Genomic DNA, 27,229 nt, shown 5'->3' with positions numbered 1-27,229 from the left:
CACAGGGTTGAGCCTGCAGCGCTCTGTCCCCGTCCCCCCTTGGCCACTGCTCCTGGTCCAGACCCCGGGCACCCAGACCTGGGTAGTGTGTGGTCCATGGCAGGTCCTGTGCCCTCAATAATCCTTATTATGTAACTCCCTCTCATCATGGACTCTGTTTACTTATTATTTATTTAATAGTCTAATAAACATCTGCTACCCTCTACAACATCTAGAATATAGGCAATAAATTATAAACTAATACCAAATTTATACATTTTTTATGGATAATATACAATTTTAAAGAGTTTTTTTGAGGCAGGGTCTTTCAAAATGGGATCCTTCTGCCTCAGCCTCCCAAGAACCATGATTACAAGTGCATCACCAGGCCCAGTGAGATTTGTTTTTTGTTTTGGTACTGGGGATCGAACTCAGGACCTTGTGCTTGTGAGGCAGGCAGTGGAACCACTGAGCTAAATCCCCTGCCCAAGATTTGTTTTTTAAGAGCCCAGGAATAAACTTTACATATATGTTATTTTTTTTCTTTTTAATAGTGATAAAAAAACATAACGGAAGTTTATCAACTTAACCTTTGTGTGTGTGTGTGTGTGTGTGTGTATGTGTGTGTGTTAGAAGGCCCTTGCACTGAGCTATATCCATAGCCCCTCTATTACTTTTAAATTTCATCTATTTTTAGTTATGTGCTTTTATTTTATTGTATTTGTGGTACCGGGTAAATCCAGGACCTTCACATTGAGCTACATCCCCAGTGCCTTTTTTTTTTTAAAGACAAGTCTCACTATGTTGCCCAAGCTAGTGTTTTTCTTTGAATAAAATAAAATTTCATAACAAAATAGTAAGAGATTTAACAATAGTTAATATACTACATCATTATCTTTGAAGTAGTTACTCAGAGACAAAAAAGATTCTCTCTTACAAAGAAGAAACAAACGAAACTGGAACATTCAACCAACTTAACCATTTTAATCGTCAAGTATTTTTATGCTGTTGTGAAGTAGATCCCCAGAACTTTTCCGTTTTACAAAACACATTCTATACCCATTAAACAACTCCCTTCTCCCCTTTCCTGTCACCCCTGGTAACCACCATTCTACTTTCTGTCTCTGTTAACATTAGATACCTCATGTAAGTAGGCTCAGAGTCATACAGTACTTTTTTTTGGGTGCTGGGTATTGACCCTTGTGTATGTTAGGCAACTGCCCTACCACTGAGCTATGATCCAAGTCCTTTTTATTTTTATTTTTTTGGAGTACCGGGGATCAAACTTGGGACCTTGCACTTGTGAGGCAGGCAGAGGAACCACTGAATAAATGCCCGGCCTGTCCTTTTTTATTTTGAGACAGGATCTCAGTAAATTGGCCAGATTGGTTTTGAATTTGTGATCTTCCTGCCTCAGCCTCCTGAGTAGCTGGGATTATACATATGTAGATGTGCCACCCCCCTTGGCCCTTTCCATACTCTTATTGGTCACTTGCATATCAACTTTGGAGAAATGTCCATCCACTTCCTTTGCCAATTTTTTATGTATTTCATTTATTCATTTTTGTGTAGTGCTGGGGATCAAGGTGAGGCAAAGTGCTCTACTGCTGACGTACACCCCAGCCCTGCTAAATTCTTTTTTTGTTTCATTTTGTTTTCTGTTTTTTGAGACAGGATCTCACACTATGTAGTTCAAGCTGACCTTGAACTCACTATGTCAAGCAGGTCTCAAACACCCAGTGGTCTGGCTATCCTCCTGCTTCAGCCTCCCAGGTGCTTGGATTACAGGCATGCATACCACACCCAGTTCCAAATTCTTAATGGGGCTAATTTTTTGTTTCTAAATTGTAGTTCTTTCCATATTGAGAAAGATAACCCTTTATTATGTACATGATTTGTCAAGATTCTCTCTCATTCTGTAGGTTGCCATTTCACTCTGTTGTATCCTTTGAACAAACAAAAGTTTTAAAGTCAGATGTAATTCTATTTGTGCTTTTGTTGCCTGTACTTCTGGTGTCATATCGAAGAAATCATTGCTAAATTGAATGTCGTGATACTTTTCTCCTATATTTTCTTCCCCTAGTGTTGTTATAGCTTATATCTACATGTTCCCCTAAAGCCTCATGAGCTCATAGGTGGGGCTTGGGGAAGTGGCTAGATCATGGGTGTGTGATACTGGATTGTGTGTGTGATAACTGGATCAGTCCACTAATTGGTTTAGCAACATTCTGAGTGACGGGACTGCTGAAAAGGGAACCCCCACCCTGTATATGGATGGCACCAACCACTATGCTTGTAGCCTGGATCGAGTGAAAAGGGAAAGAAGGAAGATTTGCTGCCTCCTGTATGCCCTGCCTTGGACTGTTATTCCTCTGCTGTGTCCCTTTGCCATGTTGCCCTACCTTGGAGCCAGCCAACTATGGACTGAAACTTCCACAAACTGTGAGCCAAAATAAACTTTTCCTCCATCAAATTGTGGGTATCAGATATTTTGTCCCAGAAATGAGAAAGTAACTAGGACAAATGAATTTGTTTTAAGTCTTACATTTATTTAGGTCGGCAATCTGTTTTGAGTTCATTTTTGTGTATGATATAAAAGTTCCAGCTTGGGCCGGGGATTTACCTCAGTGGCACCACCGCCTGCCTTGCAAGCACAAGGTCCTGAGTTCAATCTCCAGTACCAAAAAAAAAAAGTACAACCTTGTTCTTTTGCACGTGGATATCCAGTTTTCCCAACACTGCTGTTGCAGAGACTATGGCCTTGACATTCTTGCTGCAGATCATTTGACCATATTGGGAGAGTTTATTTATGGGTACTGTGTTTTAGTCCATTGATCGATTTGTCTTTTGGTCAGTGCTACACTGTTTTGATTACAGTACCTTTGAAATATATTTTGACTTCAAGAAGTGTGAATCCCATGACTTTGATTTTTTTTTTTTAATTTGATCATCTTTTTGAGTTGTTTTGGTTATTCCAATTCCTCTGAGATTTTATATGAATTGTAGAATGAATTTTTTAAAAATGTCTTTGGCCGCCTGCCTTGCAAGTGCAAGGTCCCAAGTTCGGTCCCTGGTACCAAAAAAAAAAAATGTCTTTGGAGTTTTGATAAATGTGTTGGTCCACTTCATGTTGCTATAACAAAATACCTGGGGCTAGATATTTAATAAAGAAAAGAAGTCTCAAGCATGGTGGTGAAGGCTTATAATCCCAGCACTTGGGAGGCTGAGGCAGAAGGATTGCCACAAGTTCAGGGCCAGCCTGAATTACACTGTGAGATCCTGTCTCAAAAACAACAACAACAACAACAACAACAAACAAAGAAGTTTATTTTACTCATGATTCTGATGGCTGGAGAGTCCAAATAGCATGAGATGGGGTCCTGTTGAGGGCCCTCTGGCTGCATTCAGAGGTGGAAAGGGAAGAGGCTGAATGGAGAAGGGGCTAAGTGCACAGGGTGGCCTTGCTTTATAGTAACCTGCTGTTGCCTCACCTAATTCACACCTAAGTCACTCCGTGAGAACAGTATTAATCCCTTCTGAGAGTGGACTCCCCTTGCCCAGGGTCCACCTCTTACAGAAGTTCACCAGCAACCAGGCATGTTGGTGCATGCATGGAGTCCTAGCCCCCTGGAAGGCTGAGGCAGGAGAATTGTAAGTTTGAGATCAGCTTGGCAACTTCATGAGACCCTGTTGCAGCCAGATGTGGCAGAGCCCACCCACCTATAACCCTAGCAAGTTCAAGGCCAGCCTGGACTTCATAGTAAGATCCTTTCTCAAAACAAAAAAAAACCCTTTAAAGCAATTTAGGCTCCCAGGCTCCCATCACATACCAGCAGTATGTGAGCACCTATGGTCTTTCATCTTGCCTGTAAAGATTCACTATTAGTCCCTGCTACTTTTCAGTGCTTTCCTTTAAGCAAACTTGATCCTAAAATTCATAATTACATAGAAGATGAGCAGATATCCACTCAAATTAAGGAGTATTCAGTTACTTAAGAGAGAGTAGAGAATTTCAAGTTTTCCATAGACTGGCCTAGTTTTTCTTATACAATTTTCAAAGCTTCTAACTAATCTCTATACTAACTAGTCTCTACAAGATTTTTCCCTCTTTTAATCCACTGGACACTCTAGTCAATCCCTCTTGGCCCTCCTCTTCCTCCTTTATTTTTATTTTTATTTTTTTTGAGACAAGGTCTCTCTGTGCAGCTCAGGCTGTCCTTGAACTCACTATGTAGCCCAGGCAAGCCTCTAACTCACAATGATCCTCCTGCCTCAGCCTCCCAAGTGCTGGGATTACAGGTGTACTCCACCCCAACTGGTTTTGTTTTGTTTTTGTTTTTTGAGACAGGGTCTCCTTGTAGTCCAGGCTGGACTTGAACTTGTGGGTATCCTCCTGCCTGAGCATCTCAAGTGCTGGGATTACCAGTGTGCGGCACCATGCCTGGCTAATATCTCCTTTCAAAGTGAGTTCTAAGGTTCAAAATGTAGCTCAGTGGTAGAGCATACAAGAGGCCCCTAGATTCCCAGACCCAAATTAAAATAAGCTCTGATGGTCTTCAAAATCTAGCAAATTAAAACCAAACTCCCTGTGTGTGGGGGGGAGGAGATTGAATTTAAGAGATTTGCACACACTAAGCATATCATCTACCACTGAACTACACCTCAGCTCTAAGACTCAACTCCTCAGGCTGGTACTCAGTCTTTCTGGTTGGCTCTTTGGCTTCATCCTTATACTACATAGCAACGCTCCAGCCAATGGGGCAACGCCACATTTCCTAATCATGATTTCCTGCATCTGCTCTCATTCTGCTCCCTTTGTCACAAGGTCTTGTTCTTCTTCATAACTTATTGAAATTAAATTTTTTTTGAATTTTTTCTTTCCTGGTATCAGGAATCAAACTCAGGATCTTGCACTTGCCAGGCAGGTGCAGCGCCACTGAGCTACATCCCCAGCCGGAAATTAAACATTTCTATGCTACCTCCTGCATAGATTTTCCCAAACTGCACAGACTTGTTCCTCCTTGGAACTCCTACAACATCTTGTTTGAACCTCTGAGTATTCTGTCTTGCAGGATTTTGTTTTTTCCCACCAGAAGTCTGTGAATGCCTTGGGACAAGAGATGAACTAACTGATTAATTTTTATATCCATCCTAGAGCCTAACAGAGCATTTTGCTTATGAGGGTCTCACACCCACACAAATTTTTTCTTTTTTCTTTTTAATTTGGTATGGGGGAATCATATTCAGGACCTTATACCTGCCAGCCAAGGGCGGCACCACTCAGCTACATCCCCAGCCCTTGTACAAATTTTTAATCAGTGGATTATAACAAAATGTTATGTTTAATATTATTAATGTAAGTACACTAGAAATAAGCATCTACTTATAAAAATTCAGTTTATGGGCCAGGTATGGTGGTACATGCCTATAATCCCAGCACTCAGGAGGCTGAGGCAGGAGGACCACTGCAAGTTCAAGGACAGCCTGGGCTACATAGTGAGACCCCATCCCCCCAAACCAGTTCACAAATAGCCCTTTTTGAACAACTTGTTTAATTTTAATAAACAATCTTTAAGGCCTCCTCCAATTCTGATATCATATACCCCTAAAAACATCTGAGATTCTGTAATATCTGACCATTTTTAGGTCCTTATGTCTTTGTATTAGTAACCATTCTGTTGGTAGGACAAAATATCTGACATACACAACTGAAAAGAGGAAAAGTGTGTGTGTGTGTGTGTGTGTGTGTGTGTGTGTGTGTGTGGTATGGGTTAGGGATTGAACCCAAGCCCTTCACACTGAACTATATCCCGCATTCCATTTATTTTTCTTTTTCTTGAGACAGGTCTCACTATGTAGTTCAGGCGGGTCTTGAACTCACTATGTAGCCCAGGCTGGCCTCAAACTCCCAGTGATCCTCCTGCCTTAGCCTCCCAAGCTGCTGGGATTGAAAGCTTTATTTTGGCTCACTGTTTCGGAGGTGTCAGTCCATGGTTTACTGGCTCCATTGCTTTAGATCTGTGGCAAGGAAACCTGTATACCTCATGGCAGTCAGGAAGCAGAGAGGTCAAGAGCAGCAGAGGAGGGAGCCAGGGGCAGATATAGTCCTGAGGTCATACAGTCCTGATCCAGTCCCTCCACCAGGCTTCATCCCTCATAGCCCACTCAGCTTGGAACTCATCAATGGATGACCCCTTCATGGAGGTTATCACCCTGGCAACGCCCTCATATTGCTAGGTGTCTCTCTGCAAAAAGAAGTTGACAGTCAAGATTAACCATCAGTCATCGTCTGGATTCTCCTGCAATGAGACAGACATTTGACTGCAAATGGTTTGAGAGGTGATTCCAGAAAATACCTGTAAGAGGGTGGGAAAGTGAAACAAGGAAGGGATGGCCTCCAGGTTATGAAGCCAGCTGTCACTGTGGCTAAGTGGAGCTGTGGGAGTCAGCAGAGACTTGTAGCTCAGAGTCACCTCACTTGGGGAGGAGTTGGGATTCTTATAGTCCAGCTCCCTCAGTCTTGGTTCAGAGCTGCCCCTGACAGGCTGCATTTCTGGATGGCTTCACTCAAGAGGAAGAGGCTCCTGTCAGCAGGAGTCCTCAGGTGGCTGGAAGTTGGTGTAAACACATAGTCGGACCCAGAGGTAGGCAGGACACTGGCAAGGTCCATTATGCTTCTAGGAAGAAATCTTAAATTATATACAGTTTTTAAAATTTGAGATATTTCAGCATATTTTTAGGTTATATATATAAAGGTTACAGGCATGGTGGTGCATTCCTGTGATACCAACATTTTGGGAGGCTGAGGCAGGAAAATGGCAAATTTGTGACCAGCCTGGGCAACAAACATAGTGACTTACTGAGCCCTTGTCTCAACACAAAAGAGGGCTGAGGACGTACAATGTGAAGATCCTGGGTTCAATTCCCAGAGCTCCCCCCGCCCCCACCCCCAATTAATAGCAAGACCTGGGATGGAATGGAAAGTGAAAGAAAAATCTGAAATGGCCAGAGATACAAAGTTAAAACAGAAAAACCAAACTATATGAGGAAGAGTGTGGAAGTCATTTAGAAAAACCAAAAGTGTAGCTTCAATCTAATCCACTCTTTGTTTCTCTGTAACCCTTAGGCCAAATTGAAATGTGTGGTACATCAGCCTTTATGTAGATGAAAACCAAAGCAAATTTTTTTCAGTGCTAAAGGATCAAACCCAGGGCCTCATTCATGCATGCTAGGCAAGTGGTCTACCATTTAGCTACAGCCCTGAGCCCCAGGTAAAACAGTTTGTGTGTGTGTGTGTGTGTGTATGTGTGTAACCAGGGATCAAACTCAGGACCTTGAACTTGCCACGCAGGTGTGGTGCCACCGAGCTACATCCTCAGCCCAGAAAAACAGTTTTGGACTCTCAGTTTTACATTCTTCTATACAGACATGTACTGGATCCATATTTAAGTACTTCTGTGGCCTGAAATTATTTATCTTCCAACATTATTCCAGTCCTTCTGCTTACCAGTTACTTTAAGTTTTATAAATGGTAAAAAAAAAAAGTAAGATAAAATTACGTGTGTGTGTGTGTGTGTGTGTGTGTGTGTGTGTAGGATAGGTGATATCTGTATGAAGTAAAACGAAATAGTACTGAAGAGTATATGGTAAAAAAGTAAACCCTTTCCATGTCCTTCCACATGACTCTCCCCCAAAATAGTCACTCATAATGGTTTTCCACATATCGTTAACACAGTCTGTGCATACATTACACACCCATACAAGCACAAATAGGTGCGTGCAGTTTTGTTTTCCTTTTTTTTTTTTTTTGGTAATTTGAGACAGGGTCTCGCTATATAGCTCAAGCTGGCTGTGAACTCTATATAACCCAGGCTGGCCTCAAACTTGCAAAGATCCACTTCCCTCAGCCTCCCAAATGCTGGGATTATAGGCATGCCCCACCATGCCTGGTTTGTATGTGTATTCTTTCCCAGTTAAAAAAATTAGTGGGCCCAGGGATGTAGCTCAGTGGTGCCGCATCTGCCTTGCAAGCACAAAGGCCTGAGTTCGATCCCTGGTACCGAGAAAACAAACAAACAAACAACAACAACAAAATATATATATGTAGTGCTCATGGCCAGGCATGGTGGTACACAGCTGTAACTGCAGCACTCTGAGGGGAAGAGAGACTGGAGGATTACAGGTTCAAACCCAGCCCAGGCAATTCAGCAACTTAATGAGATCCTGTCTTAAAGTAAGTAATAGTAAAAGGACTGGGGATGTAACTCAGTGTGCAGGTTCTGGTACCAAAAAGAAAAAAAGTTGTGTTCAAGGAAGGGAATTAGCCTGAGCCTATAGGGAAGAAAAAGTAGTAGCATGTCCTACAGACTGTTCTACACTTGAAAATCCGCTGTATCTTGGAAGATATTCCATATCAGTACAGAGTTATTTGGCCCATTAAATTTTTTCTTGCAGTACTGGGAACTGAACCCAGGGCCTCACACATTCTAGGCAAGGGCTCTACCACTAAGCTACATCCCCAGGTTTTATTATTTTTTATTTTGAACTTTAGCTGCCCAGCTGGTCTCAAACTTGTGATCTCCCTGCCTCAGGCACCCAAATATCTGGAGTTACAGGACAGGTCGCCATACCTGGTAAAAGGGTTTTTTGTTACTGGTTTTTTTGGTATTGGGGGTCGAACGCGGGACATTGCACTCTTGAGGCAGGCGCCAGAACCACTGAGCTAAATCCCCAGCCCGGTAAAAGTTTTTTTAAATTAAGAGCACATAAAAAATTGTTTCAGGGCCTAGAATAAATTACTTTAAAAAAAAGTTGAGTAGATATTCTTAGATACATAACTGTAACAAGAAAAATAAAGGGAAGCTATCTCTCCCTCCCTCCCTTGGATAAACAAAATGTGGCATATATGTGTCACGGAATATTATTCAGCCTTAAAAAATAGGAAAGTCTGGCCCGTGATACTGCATGGCTGAAACTCGAGGATACTATGCTAATTGAAACAAGCCAGTTGCAGAAGGGCAAATATTATAATTTTTTTTAAAGATATCTAGAATACTCATATCCATAGAGACAAAGAGTGGAAGGGTAGTTGCTAAGTGCTCAGGGAAGGGGGAAATACTTTTGTTTAAGGGATACAGAATTTCAGTTTAGAAAGATGAAGAATGCACTTAGTACACTGTGATAGATATCTACAAAGTTCAAGACCCGCCTAGGCAATTTAGCCGGACCATGTCTCAAAATAAAAAATAAAAAGGTTGGGCCAGGGATTTAGCTCAGTCGCACCGTGCCTGCCTCGTAAGGGCAAAGTCCTGAGTTGGATCCCCAGTACACAAAAAAAAGGGGTTAAGATGCAGTTCAGTGGTAGAATACTCTTAAGTTCAATCCTCAATACCAAAAGACAAGGCTGGAATTATAGTTCAGTTGTATAATACTTACTTGCCTAGCATGGACAAGGCCCTGGGTTTGATCCCTAACAGCCAAAATTTTTAAAAATTGTTAAAATAATAAATTTAATGTTATGTATATCATATTGCCACAATTAAAAAATTTAGGCAAGACTTTGAGTTTGATCTCCAGCATTCAAAAATTAAAGATAAAAAAATAAACTTGGACAATATCTAGAGGATTTTCAGATCAAAAGAATCTCTTAATCATTCATAGTAGGAGTGTGAAATAGTGTTATTCTGTATGCTAAATACGTGCATGTCCTTGGACCTGCTCTTTTGCTCCCAAGTATATAACCCAAAGGAACTTCCAGGGCTTGCATACAAGAGCATTCATGTGAGTACTTTTTATATTATTATGACAGTTAAGCTAATATGTCAACTTGACTGTTTTGACAGCTTGCTAGGGATTAGTAAAACAGACTCTTGGGTGGTCTGGGTGGGTTGTGGAGGCCTGACCTTGGGTACTATATCTGGTCCCTAGTCCCTTTCTCTGTGGTGCTGTTACTCCACTCTGCTTCCTGGCTTCCATGAGATGAATAGGTTTTTTGCCACCATGCCCTTCCACCATGCCATTTCTGCCTTACATCATGGATTGAACCCTCTGCAACCATGAGCCCAAATTAACCTCTCCTTAAGTTGTGACTATCAAGCATTTTTTTTTTTTTTTTGTACCGGGGATCAAACTTGGGTCCTTGCGCTTGCGCAGCAGGTGGCGAAAACACTGAGCTAAATCCCCTGCCCTCAAGCATTTTGTTTATCAACTAGGAAGGTGATTAATACAATTTACAAAACTTAAAAACAATCCAAATGCCCATTAATAGGCAAGGGAACATGTAAACTATGATATATCCATTGAGTACTCTCAGTGAATGTGTTGTAATTATATGGCACAATATGGATTAATCTTAGAAATACAGTACTGAGTGCAAAGATTCAATCCTTAAGGATTACATATGTGGGATGTTTGAAAATTATGATGAATGTTTAAATTTAAAAATATTACAGTAAAAGACACATTGTCACTAATGCCCCTCAAAACACCCCACACAAGGGCTGGGGATTTATTTAGCTCAGTGGTTTCACCGTCTGCTGCACAAGCACAAGGACCCGAGTAAACACCCCACACACACACTTTGAACACACAAACCAAGAATTTGTGCATTCAAGCTCAGAATATTTTCCTTATATAGTTAACTTTATATCTGTGTGCTTTGAATAAGGGGTGAGTAGAGGGAAGGGGAGCAATGTTTTAAATTAGTCACCATCAAGTAAAATTGATAATCTGGAAAAATATGCCACATTTCTCGTATGGCTTCAAGTACCCTCTGACTGATTACTTCTTTTGCTTATGTATTGAAGCATCCTGATTTTAGCAGATCAGGGATAGTGGAAAGTCACTGAAATATCCTGAAATTGATGTGAACTGTGCAAAATAACAGCATTTCTTTAAAAAGAATTATTCTGGTAGCCCGACATAGGATAGATTCATTTGGGAGAGAGACTGCAGTCAGGAGGGCTGTTCGGCTGTCACCATTATGCGGTTCTTGGGGAGGAAGTCCTGACCCAAACAAACAGTATCTGCAGAAATTGAGAAGAAAGAAAAAAACCCACGAGCATTTTGAAAGATGAAATAGTAGTTTTTAGGATTAAATGAAGTGAGCTGAATAGGAAGAATCCATGAAGAATACATCAATAATTCTAAACTTTTTTTTGCCAGAGTCACTTTTAGGTCTTATGTGGCATGAACCATACATGGTTCTCTGTAAAGAACAGAATACATAATTGTGAGTCAAAACTATGTACAAAGTGAATACTTAACTAGAAGGAGGTTTCATTAATTTCATACTAAATTTTCCTGTGCATTTTAACCTGATGTGTCGAGAATCCTCCATAGAGTGGATGGGAAGCCTTCTCTTATGAGGAGAGGAAATTCATATAAAAACTGCTTATCATTAATCTTTTATGATGTTAGAAGGGACCTTGGAATACTCCTCCTCCTCCTCCTCCACCTCCTCCTCCTCCTCCTCCTCCTCCTCCTCCTCCTCCTCTTCCTCCTCCTCCTCCTCTTCCTTCTCCTCCTCCTCCTTTTGTAGTACTAAGAGTTGAACACAGGGCTTTCGCAGTGAGCTGCATCTCCAACCCTTCTTAAAAATTTTTACTGTAAAATGGAGTCTCCCTCAGTTGCAGTTTCCCAGGTTTAGCTTGAATTTGTGCTCATCCTGTCTCAGCCTTGCAGAGTACTGGAAGTCTGCCACCATGCCCAGCTTGGTAAATACTTAAATGCCTAAACAGATTCACAGTCTTTTTTATTTTTTCCCCTCAGGTATGACTCCCTGGGCAGACTTACTAGAAGCCTCAAATCTGAGGTGACTTCGCCCATTACAAATACACACTGTCATGCTTACTCAGTAGTCCCATGATATGCTGCTGTCAATAATCCACTTTTCCTCACTGTTTAGACTTTTACCCTTCACCTTGTGTGGCCAGAAAGACATTGATTTTATCCACAGGGGAACATAAATACCATAAGCAATACTGTTGAATGTCCGTAGCTTCAAGCCCCTGACTTTAGCTGAGCCTTGAATTGACTTACACATCTTACACATCATGGGTAATAAAAAATATATGTGAGAGGGATGCAATGGATGTTCTGCTTGCAAAAGCATTCCACCCAGCACGCGGAATTTTAGCTTTCGATTAGTGTGATACAGATCACTTACTCTTTTTCAGAGGAAAATTGGTCTTCTCAGAACTTCCCAGACTTTTGTCATCCCTTCAATACCATTCCATCATTTTCCTATGGCCTCTTCTCAGTATTCTCTCTTGAGCCTCGTGTAAATCATTTCTTCCAAGGATTCTGAAGATGGAGAGAAGACAATTGGCCATTTTAGGTGAAAACTCCTAAAGTGTCTGTACCATGGTCTACCTGAGATCTGACAGTCATTGTCGAAAGTTCAGAAAATAGACTATATAGGTCCCTATGATTTTGATCTGCATCTGTAAAATGTTAGAGAATAACACCTTTGGCACTAAACTAATGCTTCCACATAGTGAGCTCTCTGTAAATATTTGTTAGTTACTAAAGTAAGAGGCAGAAAGTTAGTTGGAAGTAACACAATTTATTATAAATAGAACACTTAGCTGGAAAAATAGGACACTGAATTGCAGGTGAGAACAAGTCCAAACTTTATTCATAAAACAGTGGGAGGTCTGCCTTTGAAGATTTTAGAGCAAAAAAAAATGTTTTGATCAAAGTGATGCCTTAGGAAAGTTAATTTGGCAGTACAAGTCAGGATGGATGGCAGATTAGCACGTTGTTATTGAAGGCAGGCATACAGAAATTAGGGCTGGAACTGGGATGTCATTACTGAACATAAAGATGAATGCAAGAAACCAGGAAGTAATTCATGGAACTAATTTGACATGGTCTATAGGATAAAGGGGAACGATCTTGAAAATTATTCTGGTGTTTCTAGCACGGCTGATGAGAGAATGAATCTATAACGCAAACCACATTATACAAAGCCAGTGTGGTCTTTGCCAAACTTTTTGTTTATTTCTTTGTTGAATTCCTATCCCATTTCCCTTTTGGAATCTTTTTTTAAATCTCCCTCACATCTTTTATCACATTGGGCTCATCTCATTTTTATTTAATAATCCTCTCTCTCTCTCTCTCTCTCTCTCTCTCTTCTTCTGCTGTTGGGGATTGAGTCCAGAGAAGCTCCTCCACTGAGCTACATGTCTGTCTGTTTGTCTTTCTTTCTTTCCTTTCTTTTCTCTCTCTCTCTCTCTCTCTCTCTCTCTTTTTGTAAAGGGGATTGAACTCAGGACCTTGCGCTTTCAAGGCAGACAGCAGCACCATTGAGCTAAATCCCTGGCCCTTTTTCTAGCTTTATTTATTCATTTATTTCTATTTTGAGACAAGGTCTGGCTAAGTTGCCCAGGTTAGCCTTGAACTTACGATCTTTCTGCCCCAGGCTCCTGGGATTACAGGTATGTGCCACTATGTGTGGTGATTTTACCTTTTCTCAGAAAATAAAGAAATTCTGTGGCAAATTACCTTTCTTCTCTCTGTGTATCCTTTTGGGGGACTTCTATTGCTTTGCTTTCTTTTTTTGTTTATTTTCAAATTTGCTAATATGCTGTTCTTTCTATCTAGTGTATTTTTCTTCTAAGATATTGTAGTTTTCATCTGTAGGAGTTGAATTTGGACTCTATATCTTCCATGTCTCTGCTTACCATGTTCAGTCTTTCCTCAAACTTCTTGACCATATGGAATAATTATAATGCTATGTAATACTGTTTTTAACTATCTTCTTTGATCCAAGAATGTTAACTAACTTTAAGCATAATAACTGTAAAAAGAAAACACATCACAGAAAATAATAACCGTATTGTAGAAAACCACTAATAAAAAGATCAAGCAGTCAAAAGAGGAAAACAGCACATTATTCACATATAAACGCATTTAGATGACAACAATTTTCTTGTTAAATGCACTTAGACAAGTCAGAAGATAGCAGGTCTGAAAAAACCTACCTGAAATCTTTGTGTGATAAAAATATCCTTTGAAATTAAGGCAAGTAAAGATATTTCCAGACAAACCCCAGACTTTGTCACTTAGAGAAAATAACATTAATGGAAACTTGAATTTACACGAAGGCATGAAAATCCCAGATGTGGTGGTTAGTTGGGGTGGAGCATCAGCTTGATTGGCTTTGAGATCCTCCTCAGGGATTGATGGAGCACACTTCAGAATGTGTCTGGGTGGGTTCTGGAGGCATGACCTTAGGGTCTATATCTGGCCTCTGGCCCCTACATTCTGGCACAGTTCCCCTGCTTTGCTTCCTAAGCAAGGCATGAACTAAGCATCTTTGCCCAATCATACCCTTCCACTATTTTGTTTCTGCCTTGAAGCCAGCTGACCATGGAATGAATCTCCTGAAACCATGAGCCAAATCAAATCTCTCCTTTAAATTATGGGTGTTAGATACTGTGTGGAAAGCTGACTAGTACAGAAAATTGACATCAGAATGGGGGTGCAGCTGTGACTATAACTGTTATGTGGTTTACAAGCCTTTGGAACTAGTTTGAGGGAGGAATCTGAGAAAGTTTGGGGATTCGAGTCAGAGAAACCCAAGAATGCCGTAAGTTATGCTTGATGAGTGATTCTAGTCAGAATTCAGAAGACTACATCCTGATACAAATACAGATAGTAAAGGCCAGGCTCAGGAAGTTTCAGTTGGGAATAGGACTTCATTGGCAATACTAGGGGCCATGTGTGTTACACTCTGTCAAGAAACTTGTGGGCCGGGGATTTAGCTCAGTGATTCTGTCGCTTGCCTTGCAAGCACAAGGACCCGAGTTCGATCTCTGGTACCAGAAAAAAAAAAAAATAAATTTGTCTAGCTGGGCATGGTGATGCATGCCTATAATTCCAGCAGGCCAGCCTGGACTACACAGTGAGCTCAAGGCCAGCCCACACTACAAAGTGGACCCTGACTCAAAAAAACCAAAAGCCAAACCAAAAAAAAAAGAAAGAAATTTGTCTACATTTTGCCCATGTTTTGAGACTTTGCCAGGGACTAAGGACGGTGGACTAATTTATCTAGTGAAGGAAATTCAAAGGCAGACCAACATCAGGCTGTGACATGGGTACTGTTAACTGCTTTTTCTGAGACTTATAGTGAAAATTGGCAGCAAAAGTCAGAGCTGAAAATTTAAAAAAATTTTAATTTTGGTCCAAAAGGAACCATGTGCAAGTTGGGGCCAAAGGCAGTGTGGCTGTTGAAGACATTAGTGTCATTAAAAATTAACCAATTACTTTGCACAGAGACAAGAAGAAAGAGGCTGTTATGGCTTGTGTCTAGATGTGCCCCCAAAGCCTCATTTGGTCAGAGGTGGGGCTTTTTGGAGATGGCCACATCTCGGGTGGCTGCTGGAATCAAGAATGTGATGCTGGGATTGACTCATGATGTAATGCTAAGATTAAGGCTGCCTTACTCTGGGTGTGAGTTCTATCCACCCTAAGGGTGGGTGGCCTGGATAAGAAATAAGGGACAAAAAGAGGGTTGCTGCTTGTCATTTTCTGCTTGCTGCCTTGCTGCCTTCTGTCTGCCATGAACTGTTTCTCCCCTGCAATGCCTGTCTGCCATCTCACCTTGCCTTGGAGCCAGCCCATTATGAACTGAAACCTCTTCAAACTGTGAGCCAAATAAATTTTTTCTCTTTTCACTTTGTGTGTCAGGTATTTTGTCTCAGCAATGAGAAAAGTAACTAAGACAGATAGATGCCTTGAAAGCATCTCAAAAATCAGCAAAACCCTACCCATCACAGGCCTAAAAGGGAACAAAAGTGTAAACCCTTCATTTGATTGTATTTTTGTTGTTGTTATTTTTTGTGGTACCGGGGATTAAACTTAGGACCTTGTGCTTGTGAGCGGGCACGGCACTGCTGAACAGCTAAATCCCTAGCCCTTTAAACCTTTCATCTGAGAACGGAGTCCTTGGTACCTCTCCCCAAGAACAGCCTCCTAGGGGACTGGTTCCCTGGATTCACTTCACTGTTCTAAGCCATTCAGGCAATCAAAGGGCACTGTGGTCCAATGGGTCTTTGCTACTGTTCCCCCTGACAGCAGACCTTGGCATCATCCATGTGATGTGGGTTTTACTGGCATGCAGAATGCAACAGTTGTAGGTACAGGGAAGTTTCCACCCATATTTCAAAGGAAGGCCTGGGAGGCTGGCCAAGGAGCCCAAAAGGTCAGTGTACAAAGCTGTGTGAATGAAGCCATTATATAGTGGAGACCCCAGGAAGTTGCAGATGCCAGAAACATGGAATGTCTGCAGAGGAAAGCTGTAGGCAGAAGAGAGAGGCCATGAGGACTACAACCAGCAAGACCTTACAGGTGGCAGTGTTCTGTGCTCCACTTCCTGGTTTCCATGAATTAAGTGTTGCTCTGTCACATGCTTTTGCCATGATGCTGCTGTTTTAGGGTCTGCCAATCATGGACTAAATCCTCTGAGACCATGGATCAAATTAAACCCCTTCTCAGTGCTGAGGATTTAACTCAGTGGCACCTTGCCTGCCTCGAAAGTGCAAGGTCCTGAGTTCAATGCCTGGTACCACAAGAAAAAACAACAACAACAAAGCCAACTCTTCTCTTTTAAGTTGTGGGTATTTGGTATTTTGTCTCAGCAACAGGAAAGTTGATACATTAGACATAATAAATATGCAGTTAAATGTAATTGTTCTCCTAAAGAAACTACAGCAGCTGGGCATGGTGGTGCATCCCTGTAATTCCAGCACTTCGGAAGCTAAGGCAAGAGGATTGCTGAGTTCAAGGCCAGCCTGAACTATCTAGCAAGATCTTGCCTCAAAAAACCAAAAATAAAATAAAATAAACATGGGATTATTGAATAATCTATGGTATTCACTAAGAGCTTGAATTTAGCATCACTGACCCTGACATTAGGTGTCTTACATCATTAGCTATAAAGAATTCTTGGGCTGGGGATTTACCTCAGTGGTTCCGCTGCCTGCCTCGCAAGCACAAGGTCCCAAGTTCGATCCCCATTGTCAAAAAAAGAATTCTTGCAAGCTCATTTTCTTCTGAATTTATTCACCAGTAGATCTAACATCTAGCTTTCAGAAAACATAGAGGCTATACATATTAGTTAATGAAGGGATAATTAGATTAATTCAGAATTTGAGACATCCATTAAGAAAATGGTCATAGGGCCGGGGATTTAGCTCAGTGGTTCCTCCACCTGCCTTGCAAGTGCAAGGTCCTGAGTTTGATCCCCAGTACCAAAAATAAATAAATAAATAAATATATAAAAGAAAATGGTTGTAGCCTCTTCAAAAAGTCAGTGTTACAAAGAAAATGTGGGGATTTGTTCTAGATTATAAAAGTTTAAAAAGATAACAAAATGCAATGGGAGAAACTTCATTTTGTTTTGCTATGTATTCCAGGCTGGCCTTGAACTCATTATTTTCCTCCCTCACCCTCAAAAGTGCTGAAATTATAGGCATGTGTCACTTAATTCATATTTACCAGTTATGAAAAACTTTTGCATTTTGAGGGAATTTAAATATAGACTGAAAATTAGATGCTTAGAGAATTACTAATTTCTTATTTATGATACCATTACAATTAGATAAGAGGATGTCCTTATTCTTAGAAAGTGCATACTGTAGTATCTAGGGTAAAGTCTGATACCTACAATTTATTTATTTATTTAATCAATTAAGTTTATTGGTGTATTTTAGGTATATATTATGATCACATTCATCATAGGGAATTTGTACCTGTACGTGGTATATCTTTGTTCTTATTTTTCCCATTCTCCTCTCCTCTCTTCAACCCTTGTAGTCATTTACAAAGCTTTGTTTCCACTTTTCCCTTCTTTTCTCATTTTTTCCTTTTCCTCCCTTCCTTTCCCCTGTTCCCCTCTCTAGTTCCCCTACCTGTCTGAACATTTTCTTCATATTTCATAGTATCTATTTGACATTTTGGTCCTCATTTACACTTTCAGTTTCTCATATCAGAGAAACAATGTGATATTTACACGTGTCCAATTTATTTCATTTAAGAGTATGGTCTCAAGGTGCATCGATTTAGCTATTACAATTTATTTTATTTATTTACTTTCTGGTACCAGGGATCGAACTCAGGACCTCATGCTTGCAAGGCAGGTGTGGCGCCACGGAGCTAAATCTCTGGCCCCTATTACGATTTATTTTTAAATGATTCTAAAAAGGGAGAAAAAGCAGACATTCAAAACATGGTAATAACTGTTGAACGTAAGTGACATACAGATGCTTACTGTACTGTTCTCTCAACTTCTGTTTGAGCATTCTTGCAAAAATATTGGAAATTTTTCGCTCTTATTTGTATAAGTGGAGAATTTTTCTTCACTGCCTTATTGGCATTGTGTGAACTTTTAACCCAATGGCTTTTATCTTTTAATCAGTTTTAGAATCTTTTCATTTCTCCAGATTTTCCTCCCTTCCTTGTATTCATTTATTTTTTTTGCTTGGATACATATTATATGGATTTCACCATTATCATTTCCTGTCTTCATTTGTTTTCCTCTTATATGTTCCCTCTCTGAAAGATTTCTTTAAACCTTCTTAAAGTTGTATTCTTGGAGAGTTCTAGACTGTATTTCCAGGCTAAATCATTTGTTCCTTGGATTTACTAATTATTTAGGTCAACACAGATGTAGGGAAAGACTTTCTGGACAAACCCTGGTTGCACAAGAAATAATACCAAGAATCAACACATGGGATCCTATCAAATTAAAAAGCTTTGCACAGCAGAGGAAACCAACAGAGTGAAGAGACAATCTACAGAATGGGCAAAAAGTTTTGCAGCTACTCTTCAGACAAAGGATTACTATCTAGAACATATAATGAACTCCACTGGGTGTGGTGGCGCACACCTGTATTCTCAGCACATGGGTAGCTAGAATAGGCAAATCACCATGAGTTTAAGGCCGGTCTGGGGCATATAGTGAGTTGAAGACCCAGCCTGAGCACAGAGTAAGACCCTGTCTCAAATGAAAAAGTAAAATTGCTCCTCCCCCAGGTTTTTAGAACCAGTCCAAGAAATGGGGACCTGAATAGACACTTCTCAGATGAGTAAGCACAAATGGCCTATAAATACATGAAAAAATGTTCCACATCTCTAGCCATTCAAGAAATGCAAATTAAAACAACATTGAGATTCCATCTCACTCCAGAGAGAATGGCTATCTTCAAGAAATCAAATAATAACAAAGGCTGGAGAAGCTGTGGGCCAGGGAGCGGGGGAGAGGAACACTGCCTCACTGTTGATGGGAGCATAAACTAGTACAACTACTATGGAAATCAGTATGGAGATCCCTCAAAAGCCTAAACAGAAATTCCATTTGACCCCTTCTAGGTATCTTCCTAAAAGAGTTAAATACATCGGGCTGGGGGTTTAGCTCAGTGGTTCCGCCACCTGCCTCACAAGTGCAAGATCCTGAGTTTGATCACTAGTATCAAAAAAAAAAAGATTTTTATAATAAATAAATCTGATGACAAAAATTTTTTTTAAAGGAGATGGAGGGGAAGGGGAAAAAGAATTGAGATGCTATGGGGCCGGGGGTTTAGCTCAATGGTTCCACTGCCTGCCTTACAAGTGCAAGGTCCCGAGTTTGATCCCCGGTACAAAAAAAAAAAAAAAGAATTGAGATCCTATGTACATGTATCAATTCCCCACAATGAATGTCATCATATGTACTGCAAACATGGACTAATAAAATTTTAAAAATTCTTCTTCTGCTTGGTTTATTGATTCTCTCCAGTAAGATGCAGACTGCTGTCTTTACTGTACAGTGCATATGATTTTACTCTGTATAGAAAGCCTTATCTGGACCCGACCATCTCCTCTTATCTACCCGTCACTCTCACTTAAGTCCTATCAGGAAACCCTGTCCCACATGGAACCTTGAACCTCTCTTTGTTCTCTCCTAAAAGCTGTGTTCTTCTTGGAGTTACTTGAGGTAAAGAGAAGTGGGGAGGAATTTTTTTAAATGAGTAAGTTAAAAAGGCTGGAGCCAACTAATCTGTCTGCATCTATCCCTACCTCTTCCAGGCTCTATGTCACCTCACTTTCCCCAGGCACTAGCCTAATGCTGGCATTGTGAGTGTCCTCTCCCACAGCAGAAGAGGTGTAGGTAATGATGCATCCGGTCCAAAGTGGGGGAGAAATAAAAGGATGCATCTAAATTCTCACCCAGAACATCTTTTCATCATTTGTCCATTATTTATTTAGACTACCAGTTCCTCCTATTCAAGTATTTATTTGCTGTACTAGAGATTGAACCCAGAGCCTTCACAATGAGCTACATCCCCCATTGTCATCACTATGATTTATTTTGAGACAGGGTCTCACTAAGTTGCCCAGGCTGGGCTCAAACCTGTAATCCTCCAGGCCGGGGATTTAGCTCAGTGGTTCTGCCACCTGCTTCGCAAGCATAAGGACTGGAGTTCAATCCCCAGTATCAAAAAACCACCAAAAACAAAAAACTTGCAATACTCCTGCCTCAGCCTCCCAAAGTGCACTGCTATGCCTTTACTTTTTAAAAAAATAATTATCAGAGTGTGATCTCTCTCTCTCTCTCACTCTCCCAAAAGAAAAGAACAATCATCAAAGGCATTTGCACTGAAGCAACACCAAGAACCACTTCAGACTCAGGAGGCAATGCATGCTGTCACTGCTTCTCATGGTTTCTAGTACTCACACATTCAGGCAAACTTCGCTAGTAACAAACCATAGAAATGAGCCCTGAAAGTACAGTCTTCTGATGCATAGATTTCTTACAGGACATTATGTTAAGTTTGGGTTTCTGTAAAATCTTTACTTGTATGGCATCTTCATAATTGGAGTTAAAGAAGACGTGTTTGACATCTTGTCCCCAAAATGTCATTTATGAAAGATATTTTACTGTTGAATCCTTTTCTTTTCAAATCATTGCTTGTGAAGTGTCAGTTTATGTTAGTACCATTATTGGTTTTCTCTTCTTCAATTATGAGCTAATCTACTTCCACAACATCCTTATTTTTGCTGATGGTTTTGCTTGTAATTTGAGCACTTCCCCAGTTTTCCACACTTTACTTGAAAGTTTTGCATCTTTTGCAATATATTTTCAATTCAACTTTGCAAAGAGTTTGGAATAAATTTTCAGAGATGAATAGGGACAGAAATGTTAAGCGAGAGAGGAGGATTGGCTCATTGGCAAACAGATGTTAGGGCAACTTTTGCTATTGCAATTTCTTAACTATCAGAACTTGGCTAATGAGAACTGGACTTATATGGATCCACCTGTAGGCACATAATAAGGCAATGGTCTTTTATAAGGCCTAACACCCACGAATTGTTTAGCATCTGTTCCTGACACAAGTAGAGTTACTTAATCCTTTGTACAGCTATGTCACAATCACACTGCACAGCCTTATAGTTTTTTTTTTCTCTTTGGTTTTTTGAGACATGGGCTCACTAGGTAGTTCAGCCTCCCAAGTGCTAAAAGTACAGGTGTGCACCTCTGTGCCTGGCTCTGTACTTCCTGAGTCTGTGACTCCTAGGAGGTGAAAGTGGTTCTTAAATATCTACTTCTAATACTCAACATGGTGCCTCTATATGGTAATTAATTTTATGTTTTATTTTTGATGCTATTGTGACACTTAAAATGTCATCATTAACACACAACTAATCTTTGTGTATTGGTTTGTAGCCACTAACTTTGTTGGGTTTTTATTTTCAGTCCTGGGGACAGAATCTAGGACAGTCACAGACTGCTACTTTCCCAGCCCTTTAAAAATTTTTTGAGACAGTCTTGCTAAGTGGTCCAGCTGATCACAAACTTGTGATCCCCCTGCCTCAGCCTCCTGAGTACCCAGCCTTACAGGGATGTGCCACCATGTCAGGCTTGTGTTTAAAATTTTTTTTGAGGGGGTGGAACCTTTAGGGTTTTCTATGTATAAGATCAGCCTGTCTGCAAAAATAATTTTACCTCTTCCTTTCCAACTTGTAGCCTAAGTTTTAGTTTTCCAATGGAATGGATTGGTCTTGAGTACCATCCCTTGATCATGAATGAGGCTGATACCATTAATATAAGCCCCTTAATGTAAGATTTGCAGATGATGGGAGGATAAATATAAAGCTTCAGGCCCTTTCTCCAGATCTTAGGTTCTCATTCCCTCTCTTCCTCTCCTGAGCGCTATAGTAGAACAATTTTTGAAAACTGGCTACAAAAATCAAGCTTAGGTTTGTTGTTTTTCTGATAATATACAACACAAATGGCTTGTTTAAAAATCCTCTGCCATTTTTTTGAGTCAGGGTCTTGCTGTGTAGTCTAGGAGGCTGGTTTGGAACTCACTATATAGCACAGGCTGGCCTCAAACTCATAATTCTTCCACTTCAGCCTCCTCTACTGCTGAGACTACAGGAATGTGTCACCACGCCAGGCTCCTTTGTAAGTTGGATGAACCAATGAATACTCAAATAAGGAAAACAGGCACAAAAAATGTTTTGCATTTAGTGTTAGAGTTATGGGTCTCCTGATATTCAACCATGGACTTCTTAGTTATACCCTGGATTCACCTTACCCGTCAATCCTGTTCCTACTGTACACGTGTATGTCCTCTTCAGGCATCTTCGTTGTATCGGTGATCCACCAGCTCCCATGTCCTATCGCTTTCTCATTCTCAACTCAATTTGTGGTAGGACATAGACAAATCAAACATGTACTTAGGACGCATACACACAAAACTCTCAGAAAAGATTAGTAGAAAAAGATATTCCAAAAACAAACAAATCTTCAGGTTTTTAAACATTTGTTGATTACATGTGGGACAAGATCTCAAGCTTCCCAGTGCTCAGGTTTCTGAAGCAATACAATTTCTGAAGGTCTATGGTTAGTCATGCCAGCCTAGTCGGAAAAAAGAAACCAGCTATTCCTGAAAACTTGATTCCTTTCTTGTTTCCTTTGGTGTAAATATATTTAGTGGTTGAACACAAAGAAAAGCAGGTGTGGTGGTACACACCTGTAATCACTATGGGAGCTGAGGTACAAAGGTCATACATTGGGGCCCGGGATTTAGCTCAGTGGTTTCGCTGCCTGCTGCGCAAGTGCAAGGACCTGAGTTTGTTCCCCGGTGCCAAAAAAAAAAAAAAAAAAGATCATACATTTAAGGCCAACCTGCACAACTTAAAGAGAACTTATCTCAAAATTTAAAAATAAAAGAAAAACACCTGGGTGTTACCCTTAATTTCTTCCTCTCAATTCTCTTTATATAGTTATCTTTGTGTTTCACAAAAATTTGTATTGTCTACATGAGAAAATGGGTGGAGAGGAAAGAACTGGGTATATAACTGGAGACTACATAGAAATACAGACAATAGTGACCTGAATTAAGTGTAATACAAGGAATTGAAAGAGGTGGAAAAAAATGTGAGGGAAGAATTTATCATTGGTATATAGACATGTGGGATAAAGAGGGAGTTTGAGTACAGTGCTCTTATTTCAGGATTGAAAGACTAGAAGACAGTGGTGCTCCTTATTGAGAGAAGAGAAATAGTTCAAGGATTGTGTGCATACTGGTTTAGTAGACCAGTACCAATAGTTAACACTTGCTGTAACCTTAATATAGATCCTGTATTTTTCTAAACTTTTTTTTTTTGGTACTGAGGATGGAACCCAGGGTCTTCCCACTGAGCTCCATCCCTAGCCCCTTTTTTATTTGCAAACAAGAGTCACTAAATTGCTGAACTGTCCAAGCTTGGCTCAAACTTGCACTGTTTCTGCCTCAGGCTTCCAGAGTGCTGGGATTACAGGCATGCAGCACCATGCCCAGCTTCCATTCCTATATCCTTTTAAAACATAAAATCCTTTGGACGTAGGTAGTGGCATTATTATACCATTTTACCTTCAAGTAAACCAAGACAGTGTGGTGAACAAATCTGCCTAAAATTGTATTTCTACTTGATCACTGCAGCCGTATTTGAGGACAAACAGTCTTATTTCAGAACTTTGCACATCACCCTACATAAACCTCATAGTAATTCTGGAGGGTTGATATTTTTAGCATTTTTTAAAAAATGAGGCTCAGAGAAATTAACTTGCAAGAGTAACATAGCTTGTATGTAGTGGGGCTAAGATTGCAACCTCATTTCCACATAGTTTCATATCTGATTATAAACAGAAGTTTATACTTCTGTTTATAATCTTTTACAATGTCTAGCCCAGGACTGTTTGTTTAAAGAACATTAGTTCTACTAATAATGTTAACAACAGAGGGTTTAGCTCACATACAACTTTCTTTTTTTAAATTTTTTTTTATTTTTTGCAGTACCAGGGATCAAATTCAGGGCCTTGCCAGGCAGGCGCGGTGCCACTGAGCTACATCCCTGACCCACTCACATACAACTTTCACAAGACGTTACTTGAGGATGTACCACAGTATAAAGGAAACAAACTAAGGAAGATGTGGGCCCCAGTAGGGTAAATCCCACCCACAAGAACAGCAGAAGGAAGGCTTAAGAATAAAAGCTTTGCTGTGGTCTAAAGATTAGAGCGAGGCAGTGAGCTTGGGAAGAGTGGTTTTCATGAGGAAAATTTTAAAATCTAAAATATGGCAGGGCTGGGGATTTAGCTCAGTGGTTTCGCTGCCTGCTGCACAAGTGCAAGGACCTGAGTTCGATCCCCAGTACAAAAAAAAAAAAAAATTGGAGATTAATTTTTCTTCTGTTATTTAGGTCTCTTTTATTTCTCTCAGCAGTGTTTTGTTTTTAGTTTTTAGTGCACAGGTCTTATGCTTCTTGAAAGAAAGCAAGCCGAAACAGGAGCACCCGAGGCAGGGCTTTATTGAGGAAGGGACACCTCAAACAATGGCGAGAGGGCGAGACTAACTGGGGTGAGGTTTATATAAGGTGGTGCAGTAGAGAATTTTGAGAAACTGAGACCATGATGGAGACCTGGTAGAAAGTAGAAAACACATTAACATATTATAATTTTGTAGTACTGAGGGTTGAACCTAGGACCTCACACAGACCAGGCAAGTGCTCTTACCACTGAACTACATTCCTGACCCCACCCTCTTTTGGGCAGTGCTAGGGATTGAACCTATGGCCTTGCACATGCTAGGCAGGTGCTCTACCTCTGATCTGCATCTCTAGTCCCTGTAACTGTTCTGAGACAGGGTCTCACCACACTGCCCAGGCTGGCCTTGGATGGATTATAGGCGTGCATCACTGTACTCAGGAAAGATGTTTTTGTTTTTAGTACTGGGGATCTAACTTGGGACCTTGCTCTTGCACGGCAGGTGCTGGAACCACTGAGCTAAATCCCAGGCCCCCTTCCTGGTAATTAGCAAAACATGTTATTTGCTCTTCAAATTGCTCTTCAAGAAACCTGTCATGACATCACTGTTAGCAAAGTATTATCCTAGCAGTCTGGTTCTATAGTGAACATTTACCAAAACTTAGGCTCAAAATGTTAAACAGTATCTTCAAGGACTGCTTTCTTTCAGTGGCAGAGGCAGAAATTAAACTCAGACTTGACTTCAAAGGTCACTCTTATAAATCTATACAAGATTGAACAAAAATCTACTCATCTACTAATCTCAAATCAAGTTCCAGCCCAAATGTGATCTTGACACCTTCTCAACTCCTCCAAGAAGAACCTTGTTCTCCTAAGACTTTTTTTTTTTTTCTGGTCTTTTGAGACAAGGGTCTCACTATGTAGCCAGGGCTGGCCTGGAACTCAAGAGTGATCCTCCTGCTTCAGCGTCCTGTGTGCTGGGATTACAGGTGTGCCCAACCACACCCAGCAAGATTTTTTTTTGGTACAGGGATCGATCGGGTCCTTGCGCTTGTGAGGCAGGCGGTGGAACTACTGAGCTAAATCCCCAGCCCCCCAGCAAGACTTTATCTTATTATGATGTGTAATTTCCCTGGGGAATATTGGAAGTAAGGTACAGTTATCTTAAAGCATCTTCTTGACTCTACAATGCTGACTACAGCTCCTGGCAAGAGAAGTTTAATGACTGTCTAAATGAAATACAATGGAGTTAATTTTTAAATTTTATTGGTACATTTTAGATATACATGATAACATTCATCATAAGGAATTTGTACCTGTACATGATGTATCTTGCTTCTTCCCCGCCCATTACCCTCCCCTCTCTTCAATCCCTCTTCCCCTCCATGTTTACAAAAGCTTTGTTTCCATTCCCTTCTTTCCTTTTAATGTAATGGAGTTTAAAAGAGCCAGTGGGCTCAAATTACAAGGGGAGACAACTCAGCCAGTTTCCACGTTTTCATCCAATACACACACAATTAGTTTGAAAAAAAATGAAAGCTAACAAAGGCCAAATCAGGCTGATAACCTGGGCATGGTGGCGCACGCCTGTGATCTCTGCACTCGGGAGGCTGAGATAGGAGGACTGCTTCGAGTTCGAAGCCAGGCTGGGGCTACATGAGTCCAAGGCCAGCCTGAGGTACACAGGAGACCCTGTCTCAAAAACAAAACAAAACAACAGCAACAAAAAGAAATCAGGCTGCTGAGACTTTTTTTTGAGAAAGGGTCTCAATGAAGTCCAAGCAGCCTGGCCTCGAACTCCTCTTCCTGCCTCAGCCTCCTGGGTGCTGGGATTAAAGGCGAGCACCACCACGCCTGGCTCCTCCCACCATCCTCCTAGGCCCAGGTGGCATAAAGTAATCTATATTCTTCCCTGACAGACGACATTTGCGTTTGTGACTCCTTCTCTAGTCACGCCTCTCGCTACTTTTACACATCACGTATTTCCAGGCATCCGTGTCTTCCCACCTTGTCTAAAAGTCCTTCGCTGTGTCCAAAAGCACTGGCGAATCACGGCTTCAATTCTTTCCACCTCCCGTCGACCGCGTCACCGCAACATTCTGAACATAGCTCTACGAAAGTCCTGAACACACCGTACGTACAAGTTGCCCTCTTTCGGTGTGACCAGAGACGCTCGACTAATTCAACCTCGCATTCTGGTGCCTAAACCCCGGGGGTCCCGTACGCATTTCCGGAAGTCAGTCTACTACACCGCGACACTAGGCCAAAGTATCTAATACCTCAGGAACAGCGGTAGTCCTGCGGTTGAGCCCAAAAGAGTACAAGAAACGGGATTCTGGTTCAGAAAAAGCCAGGCGCCGGCCACGCACCAGTAAACGCTGTTGGAGGCAAAGACGGCCGCCACAGGCGTCCAACTCTCGCGAGACTCAGCCAGCGCGCCAGCCTTTCGGCCCG

The 27,229-nt window shown here is 41.0% G+C and overlaps 1 long non-coding RNA gene and 1 pseudogene across 1 annotated transcript; both read right to left on the bottom strand.

The window, feature by feature from the left end:
- Positions 1-332: 332 nt before the first annotated feature.
- LOC147829114 (uncharacterized) lies at positions 333-27,229 on the bottom strand. Its single transcript, XR_015449475.1, has 4 exons — positions 27,055-27,229; positions 12,146-12,282; positions 6,336-6,656; positions 333-6,224 (listed from the first exon to the last, which is right to left on the bottom strand). It is a non-coding gene; the product is annotated as an uncharacterized LOC147829114 (long non-coding RNA).
- LOC147829115 (small nucleolar RNA U3) lies at positions 20,552-20,758 on the bottom strand (annotated as a pseudogene).

Source organism: Heterocephalus glaber, unplaced genomic scaffold, assembly GCF_053883595.1.
Source record: "Heterocephalus glaber isolate CG9 unplaced genomic scaffold, H.glaber_assembly_v1.0 deba00000738, whole genome shotgun sequence".
Taxonomy (NCBI): Eukaryota; Metazoa; Chordata; class Mammalia; order Rodentia; family Bathyergidae; genus Heterocephalus; species Heterocephalus glaber.
The sequence above is the reverse complement of the archived record's forward strand: the minus strand, read 5'-3'. Positions and strand labels throughout refer to the sequence as shown.